Source organism: Saccostrea cucullata, unplaced genomic scaffold, assembly GCF_032062105.1.
Source record: "Saccostrea cucullata isolate Sc308-1 unplaced genomic scaffold, CSIRO_AGI_Scuc_v1 ctg2801, whole genome shotgun sequence".
NCBI lineage: Eukaryota > Metazoa > Mollusca > Bivalvia > Ostreida > Ostreidae > Saccostrea > Saccostrea cuccullata.
In genome coordinates, this window is record NW_026934829.1 from 52,039 (window position 1) to 62,192 (window position 10,154).

General features: G+C 32.2%; 1 long non-coding RNA gene across 1 annotated transcript; it reads right to left on the minus strand.

The window, feature by feature from the left end:
- Positions 1–7,573: 7,573 nt before the first annotated feature.
- LOC134241420 (uncharacterized) lies at positions 7,574–8,342 on the minus strand. The gene is made up of 3 exons (XR_009986658.1): positions 8,253–8,342; positions 7,903–8,007; positions 7,574–7,634 (listed from the first exon to the last, which is right to left on the minus strand). It is a non-coding gene; the product is annotated as an uncharacterized LOC134241420 (long non-coding RNA).
- Positions 8,343–10,154: the final 1,812 nt, after the last annotated feature.

Here is a 10,154-nt window from a genome sequence, read left to right on the forward strand (position 1 = left end):
TGGAAACAAATTCAAAAATTCTTTTTTATAATACTTTTATATCATATTTGGCATATAAAATATATAAATTTAAAATAAAAAGTAGAATAGAAAATATCATACAAGAAAAGTCCATGTTAGAAAAAAAGCATTAAAGGTTTATTAGAAAAAGATATAGATTTCATGTTAAATTTGTCAGAAACATACATGTTTGAAAACCAAGTTAAACTTTTAACACATTTGTTATAACTTATGTTTTGTAGGTTTTTTTTTTCTTTGTTGTTTTTATGCTGGTTATCCTAAATATCCGGGTTAACTGGCAATTGTAAATGGGTATTGATGGGAATTGTGAAATAAAATTTTTTTTAAAAAACCTTACGACCTCACAAACGGCTTTTACGTCTATAAAGCACACCAGTTTTGAAGAGCGCTAAATTCACATTAAAGATAACTGAAATAAACAATTATGAAGAGAAAAAAATCAAGAATGTAAATATAAGCATTGAACTCATAATTTAGGATGTCTTCGGTCCTATAACACACCTGGCCGTGCCGACAAATTATCATACCGCGCTAACGGCACGGCCATGTGTGTTACTGGACCGAAGACATTCCAAAATATGAAATACTTCCATTTCTAATTTTGTTCTCTGTGATAACTCTTTGAAAGTAAGCAAAGTTGATTTCTTGATAATTCTACTGGAATGTAAATTAGGCAGGTCGATAGGTCAGGAGCTAAGGAGGCCTAATATGCATGAAAATCTCGTGCACATCCGTCTCCGTGTCTGACGCCAAGGAGGCCAAATATGCATGTTAATCTCGTGCGGCGGCTTTTATGTTTGGGCGAGGACTGTTGAAATTGGCATGGGAGTCCTTGTATAATATAAATCCATGTCTACATCTAAGTCTAAATCTACAATTTTATTTCACAATGAAATGGAAATATAAGGAATCATTGTTTAGTTAGTATAGTATGCCAGGGACATCAACACTAGTGGAAAACATGGGATAATTTACGCATAACCTGATTTGGCTTCGCCCGTTATGCAAATTATTTCCATGTTTCCCACTAGTGTTGATGCCCTGGCATACTATACTAACTAGACAGTGATTCCTTCATTCAGTGCTTAAATGAGGTCTATAATCTCACGCTTCAAAAGTTATGGCGAAGGTTAAAGTTGACAACAGAGAGGCAGATAAACAGAGAAACTGATAAACAGTTAAACAGACAAACAGTTAGACAGGACAAAAACAAAATACGCCCCCGATCTATCGATCCGGGCTCATAAAAATCAATGGACTTCAGGAAATACAGCAAGAGAATTCAAATGATGGGCTTATTCATACAGATACTGTACATCTATTAATCTGCCAAGATGTACATTTAAAAGTAAAATTGTAAATACAGCTTACCTCCAAAATAAAATAATGGGTGAAGCTATACAACTTTTTCAAAACTTTGTTCTTTCCATAAAACTAACAACTTTTTATCCATTGTAAATAAAGCAAGCCAAAGCGACTGCAAGGAATGTGTAATGTGAAACCTGATGAAAATAATGTGATAATGTTGCTGATATAAATACCTCTTTTTGTTTATAAACAATCAGGAAAAGTACAACAGTTTAAGCAATACCCACATTCAGACAAGTAACAGTCATACATGCAGTTAAAATCAAAACATTTTCAATACAAGAGTGATTACATTACATTCTAGTTCTGCTGCAATACTCACAATTCTAAAGAGAAAATATCTATCGTGAATATGAAAGAGAAAATCTACTATGTATTGAAAACAAAAGGCTCAAGAGCTTAGATTTGCTCTTTCTATTAAACACAATATTCACAATGCATAACAAAGAAGAACTACTGCATTAAGAAAAGAAGTTGTAAATTATACTTTACAGAGCATGGATTTAATCAACATAAAAAATTCTAATTCTCACAATTCATAACAAACTATACAATTTCATATAACATTCCAATTCTGCTACGATTCTCATATTGCATTACAGAGAACGAATTTTATTACATAAATCTTTTTTCAACTTTACTTTAAAGACCAAAAGCTTTAGATACAATTATCCACCAGTCCTGAAATAACTGATCCCTTTGTAAAATACATCTACAGTAACACATGTCAAACAGCTTAGTACATGTAATGGCCAACAGAGTTTTCACAGTTGTCTAACAACATAATACATGAAATGGCCAACACGGTTTTTGTGTTTATACTCAAACAAACATTTCATTTTTTTCAACAAGTACAAAAATGGTTTTTATTTGAATTAGCATTTTGTTACTAGATTTTCAAAACAAGAGTGATATCTGGAATTATACAGGCAGTGACTTTCACTATTCATGAATTTAATATCCAGCTACAAAAATACATTAAAGGAAAATTTGCAATATCATATGCATTACCATATAGCTTGGTTGTTAGATTACCATTAACGTCTTTTTCAAGTAAAACATCCAAATATGTAACAGATATGTCAGACTCTGTGGTATCTTTTATCTCAATCTCACCTGGATATATCGTGTCGACGTAGGAATGGAAATTACCATTGTTAATTGACTATACGTCGTCGATATATCTTAATGTGGAGTTGAGGCCAGCGGAAGTATTTTCTTCTTTTCACGCATAAGAGTTTGCACAAGTTCTGCTTCATATGAATACAAAAAAAGGTCTTCTAATAACAGAGCGCAAATGATACCCATGGGAATTCCAATAGATTGTTGGAAGACCTGGTCTCAAAAAACCACAAAGAAATTGTCAATCAGAAACTCAAGCATCTTTTTGATGTCAACTTCAGAGTACTTGTGTGTGCAATCAGAATATGTTTTAAGAAAATAATTTTGTAAATGACCAATGACCAGGTTATTAAATTTACAAGTTCCATTTTTATTGAAAAAGCAGCTGTCGATGATATCAAAAAGCCTAGTATTTAGTTTCTCATTGGGATGTTTGAGTATTAAGTTGAAAAATCGTAAGTTTTTAAGCTGTTGATTTTGGTAAAAATTTGGTGTTTCAAATTGTTCAAAAGTTCTTTGGACTTTTTGAGAATCCACATCTGATTCACACCTCTTCTTGAATATATTTTTGCACAGTACTCTTGAAGTTTTTCCTTCACTACTGTCAATATCTTTGTGAGGAGTAACGAAATAGGCTTGGTTGAACATTTAATGGAACCTGCAATGTATCTTTGTTTTGTTTTTATGAAGTTTCGAAATCATATATATATAGCCTTACGGTAGTTTAAATTCATTTTGGCTCAGTGGAATATCAAAAATATTTTAAATTGACATATAATTTTGAAGAATTTTTTTCCTTTGAAAGAGAAGTATGAGTATAAGTAGGATTACTACTTGTAGAATTCAGTCCAAGTTCTACCAAAATAAAATTCATATAATGAGCCTTACAAACAAAGACAATGTTGTTACCTGCTTTGTCGGCAGGGACCATTATGTACTGATTATGTAATCTATCTAATTCTTTTTTTCACTTCTGCATAATTGAACACAGAAGGATAGATGGTTTTCATATTGCCCCTCAATCTTTTAATATGCGAATTTAACATGAATCTGATACATTTAATCCATTCTGACAAAGTGCCAACATTTTCTTTTTTATATCTGGCCCATCGTCTGGCGTAATTTTCAACAGAATCCATAATATTTATGAAATTCCGACGCCGGTTGAAGGATCGATCGGGGTTCCCTATTTTAAGGACCTTTTAATATAAGTAATCTAAGGTCCTCATTATTAACTATATTTACGTCACCAGTAATAACGTGTCCAGCAGGACTATAGTACGTTATAGGCTGAAAAAGAACATGAACACGATGGAGGATTACGTTTCAGATACTCGGTATTCAGACCATGTAATTTTTTTTGAAATTGAAGTAATATTTGGAATGTAAAATGCTGACAATTGTACATAATTAAAAAAAAAACTTTTAAACAATGGAAGTCTATATCTGAAATATGTATATATCATAAATTATTTTCCTGAACTCCATGAAAACATGATGATAATGATACATGTCGGATTCTTCAGCTTAAAATCTGCTAACTTGTAAATAACAATATTGGCTGTTTAATTTTAAGTATTATGTTCTATTCATAAAACTACCAACTTTTTACTATTGTAAATGAAAAAAACCACAAATAATTGAGAAAGAATCATGTATAGAAAACACTTGCCTCAAGGGCCTAGTTTTGCTCTAAAAGGCAACATAGCAAAGAAGAACAATTGCATAAAGAACAAAACTTATGAATAGATCATACATCATAGAGCAAGAATTAAATCATCTTCACAAAATGATTCTAGTTACAACTATTACAGAGGTAATTTTTTATGACTGAAAACTTTTTTTTCAACTTTACAGACCACAAGCTTTAGATACTAGGATCCAGCAGACTGACATAACCTCCACCAATTATTGTAAAAAAAAATAAATAAAATAAAATTTAAAAAAAAAACATCCACCGTAAAACAGGTCAAACAACTTGATGGCAAACAGTTTTTGTGTTCATACTCAAAATGAATATTTAAATGTTTTGGCAAATACAAGATCTAGATGTATTATATGTTAATCAGTATTTTTCTACTATATTTTCACAAAAGTGAGATCTGGAATTATAAAGGCAGTGACAATCATTATTCGTGTATTTAATAATCAGCTTAAAGAATAAAAATTTACAAGAAATAAATATTTACAATAAGGCACAAAATTCTTCTTGGTGTACAACCTAATTATAAGAGCTGCAATCTACTCTACCAAGAATTCAAGTGGATAAATTATATATTGTTATGTTTATCAATAGAGGACAATAGATTGAATTTTTTCATTGTGCTAAATGCATGATTAGCTTAAGGTCATACGCAACGTAGTTCGAACTTTATTGGGTTCTCCCTGGGGTTGAAGAGTCCCACTACATAAAGGACCTGTGTGCAATGCTTTTAATATCCAAATATGGATTTGTACACCTCCTCTAAAACCATTTTTGATGAAAAAAATCTTATGTTTGGTAAGACTGTACATTTTTCTTTGAATTATGCAACATTTTTCACAATATGATATCTTTTCAAAACCCCTGGTAACGCATGCTGGGTTTTTTTTTTTTTGTCTAAGAACATGTAATGGTATTCTAAGTTTAAATTTAGAATATCTTAAAACAAATTTCAGTAGGTAAGGTACCTTGCATATGTCCTTAAGATCTATCTTCCAAAAGCATCGACTCAATAATTTACAAGAAAAGCAAAAGCAATCATCAGTATACAGTAATATCACAACAGGTCCAAGGGTCACACCGCTCGCATGAGCACTTTTGCTACGAAAATGCAGAACATTAATCAGTCCAGTAATGAAAAGTATAAATATGATCAATCACAGCCGTGCTGTTCTCAAAAAGATTTCGTTAATTTGCCTTACATGTATTCCTATATAAATCTTTCATAGCTCATTGTGATCTCAGCCTACCCTACCTTCAGGGGTCATGATTAATACAAATTTGAAACTTTACTTCCTAGAGATGCTTCCATATAATTATGAACAATCATGACATTGTACTTCTTGAGAAGATTTTATTTTTTTTCCTTTTGTATCCTTATGCTTAAACTTTGATCTCCCATTTGGCCCCATCCTACCCCCCAGGGATCATGATTTGAATAAATTTGAATTTTCACTACCCCTATAATTTCATATAAGTTTCATATTTTCAAAACATTGGTTCTTGACAAATTTTGTCTCCTCTTGCAAGTAGGTGGGCCTTTCGAATGAACAAACTTGAATCGCCTTGAAACACATAAAACAGCCCAATGGTTTTGAGAAGAAGATGGTTATATAAAAAAAATTAAGACAAAAATGATAGATAAGGGACGAAAAATCTCACTTGAGCCATTGGTTCATAAAGGCTCAGGTGAGCTAAAAAATCAAATTCATCACATCTTAGCAAAAAAAATATGTGTTACTTTGACCTACCTAGAGCACCTAGAACTGGATTCCTGGGAAATGGAATTCCACAATGTGTAGCTATTATGATGTCTACAATTAAGGAAGATTTTAAAGGTTAGTGTTTGAATATGAGACTTGTTCTACAGAGTCAGAGATGTTTAAAATATTTCGCAGGTTTAACAGGTGGTATTTGATGCATAACAATGGAAGAAACAAAGACACTAGGTCTGACTCAGATGGCCATAATACAGCAACATTATGGACAGATAAGCATTACCAGATCTTACATTTCATCAACCTTGTATCTATACATACTACAACACAGAACAACTCTCAAAATCTCTTAAAATACACATGTACGTGTAAAAGTTAAAGTTTACAAAAGTGTCAACTGATCTAGAAATATTTTTTGAAAATCCTAAGATCAGAAATAATCTATGGAAAAATTGAACAATAATAAGCAACCACTACTGGCTTTCATATTACCCAGTGGATCAACAGTAATTAACAGTTAACACACAGTTAAAGCTGAGACAAATATGTGGAAAATTAAATACAACATATTGAAATAAAGGACCCTATCTTAAAAAGTCTAAACAGATCTTAAATTGAAAACTGCATTCTAATGACTAAATTAAAAAGATCCACACCAGGAGCTTTTAAATTCCAGATCAATATTGAACCAATTAGTTGTACAGACAATTAAAAAGTTTGAGTCTTATTTAATCAATTTTGTTCAAGTAATACTATAAAAAGGCACCCAAGTTAATTAAATGACATGAAATTCACAATGAAATATCATACTATAGTATATTACATAAAGAGTCAACATAGAGCTTGCACTAAAACAATGATGCCTACGAGAAAAGTAGTCTGTACACAGTATGTATACACACTAAGGAGCTGGTTTACATGGTTTATATATCTTAGGGGAGGTTGTTGTAACCGTGGGTTTATGCTAGGGGTTTAGTTTTACAGCTGATTCACACAGTAATTATCCTAGGGGTTTAGCGGTAACATATGTTTTAAAAAGTATATAATAAACTAGAAGATGAGTTGTTCCATCTGGTTAATACATTATAAATAATAGGATAGTAATTGTTCCAGTTGGTTTATCAGTATAAATATTAGGGGTTTTAGTTGTAACTGCTAGTTTATACAGTATAAATCCTAGGGGTTTAGTTGTAACAGCTGGTTTATACAGTATAATTCCTAGGGGCTTTAGTTGTAACAGCTGGTTTATACAGTATAATTCCTTGGGGGGTTAGTTGTAACAGCTGGTTTACATGGGTGTGGAGGAGGAACGTAACAGCTTGACCTCGTTGTTGCTGTCCTGGGACTGGTTCTGTTGTCTGGTACTCTCACTCCCTAGATAGTCCTGGTACTGTTCCGTGGTACTCCCGTCTAACTGGGAGCTCGACAACCAACACATCCTGTCCTGACCTTTCTGCACTCTCTCATAGAAAGCCTTACGGAAGTTCTTCCTGTCCTTCACACCACCACTGCCCGCTGTGATAGTTTCTGCAAGATAAAATGAATAATACTGCTCTAAAAATCATTTTAAAATGAAGCAATGGACATACATTACGACTCAAAAATAGCAAATATTTATATGTCACTTGTACAATAACATTACCACAAACTACGTCCTCAGGGATTCTATACTTGTATTCTGTGGCTTTATCTTCCCCAAAATTCTCCTGAAATTAGAATTTTAATCCTTCAACTCATCAAATTGCAAAATACATCTTTCTCAAGATGTTGGTATTCATAATATATAATTAAATACATGTGTATGTGCAATTTTTCACGAATATCTAATTTCCTTTCCCTGATGATTATATAATTCCACAATTTTTGTGTGTTTAATGTTTTGAAGACTTTTGTTACCTTCAGAACTGTAATACGCCAGGTGAAGAGTAACAATGAACAAGTATAGGAAGAGTTAGTACTGTTCCTAAGGACTTACTTGAGAACCTCTGGAGTAGAGCTGTCTGTGTTAATGACGATAACAATATAAACATCCACAGATCTCTTCAGCAGTACATCTCTCATCATACAATGCTTCCCCTACAAAATCATCACAGTAATCATCATATCTCTCATCATACAATGTTTCTCCTACAAAATCATCACAGTAATCATCATATCTCTCATCATATAATGCTTCCCCTACAAAATCATTACACTTATCATCAATCATTTCACTTAGGATGACTTTGGCTTCTGTGGACTCTGCATTTAATTGTAGAGTATTAATCTACGTTTAACAAAATAATAGTGACACACAAGGGAACAATGCATAGTACACAAACCTTGGACAGACAGTGCCGCAGTGTATTAAAATCTCTTCCTGTATTCAGAAAACAAAAGAATTTTAAATAAATCTTAAATTCTGCAACTGAATTTATCCCAATTTTCAAAATAAGAAAGTGAAATCATGATATAATACTTAGGTTATCCCCTATTCAGATTCATAGCTTTATTTAAATTAATATACTGTAAAATCAGAAAAATATTCTTTGAAGGCTTAATTTTGTTTTATTCGTTGTTAACAATTAGCAACAAAATGAATTCCCACATAAAAATTTTACACGACTATACATGTACAGATATATCGATAAAGCGAACAATATTCAAGATCAAAAATCCATAAAACGATACAAAATAGAAGCAAAGCAGACAAGGATCTCCAAAACTTCAGAGGTGGATCAGGTGCCATGGAGGTGTGAGCATCCCCTGCCGACCAGTTACACCCGCCATGTGCTCCTTGTCATAAAATAAAGTAAACTATTTATAGCACCTGAAACTTTTCATTCCAACTTGTGAAATGGACTCCACCGGAACTTCACAAATGTAAGTTAAAAGGGGAGTTATACATACATAATGCACTAAAAATGTCTTCTTTTTTAATCAACAGATTCGGTTGATAACTTCAATTTAATTATAAGAAAGAATGACACAAAACAATCTTATATCTCATTATCAGTCTATTTATAATAATTTGACAATATTGAAAATCTAAAAAAAAAAAAGAAAAAACATTCTTTTGATAGATTAATTAAGTAAAAAAAATATGCTAACGTAAATCTTCCATGAAGAAATATATAAAGATCACAAACATTAACCCCACCCCCATCCCCGCCCAACATCCAATTTGCTTCGGATGACAATACTCAATGATAAATTGTATTTCTTGTCAAGGTCATTGTATCGAACATAGAACTTACGAAATGACTTGAAATGAGACAGCAGATATTTTTTTATCAACTAATTTAACAATAATTCAGCGCGTTTTAGAAATTGTTCATACTTAGAGCATACTCGTGGATATAGAACCAACTAAGAAACATAAACTCCGTATGCAGGCGATGGAGGTATATTACTACATAAGTAAGGGAAGTTGTCAATTGAAAAGTTAAAATCACCACGTTTATTATAAAGCTTGGTTGTTAGATAACCATTGACGTCTCTTTTTAAGTAAAATATCACATATGAAACAGATGTGTCAGACTGTGTGGTATCTATTATTTGAAGCTCACCAGGATATATCGTATCGACATAAAAGTGGAAATAATTATTAGTAACTGACAATAGATAGTTTTTGATGGGACTAAATTTAGCAAAAGTTACCTCCCGTCGGCCTCCATATTGGAGATCGACTTGGTGAGTTTTCCTCTTTGTCTTACCACGTTTAAGGCAACATAGCAGAAATATTTGGTGGAAAATCTTTATCAAATATTTTTTTTTAAATAAAGGAGGCTTCCAAAAATTTATATACTTCTGAAAAATGATCATTCCTAATTCAAACTAGCAAATATAAAAATATAAAATTGGTTGAACAATGAAGGAATATGAGCATTTGGACCTCCAATATGGCGGCCAACGGGAAGTAACTTGCTAAATTTAGGTCCATCGAAAACTATCTATACGCCGTCGATATATCTAAATGTCGAATTGAAGGCCACAGCAAATATTTTCTTCTTTTCACGTTTAAGATTTTCAACAAATTCTGCTTCATGTGAATATAAAAATAAGTCTGCTAATAGCGGGCACAATTACAATTGATACCAATGGGAATTCCAATATATTGTTGGAAGACCTGGTCTCCTAAAAACAGATAGATATTGTCAATTAGATAATCAAGCATCTTTTTGATGTCAACTTCAGAGTACTTGAATGTACCATCAGAATGTTTTTTACCAAAATAATTTTGA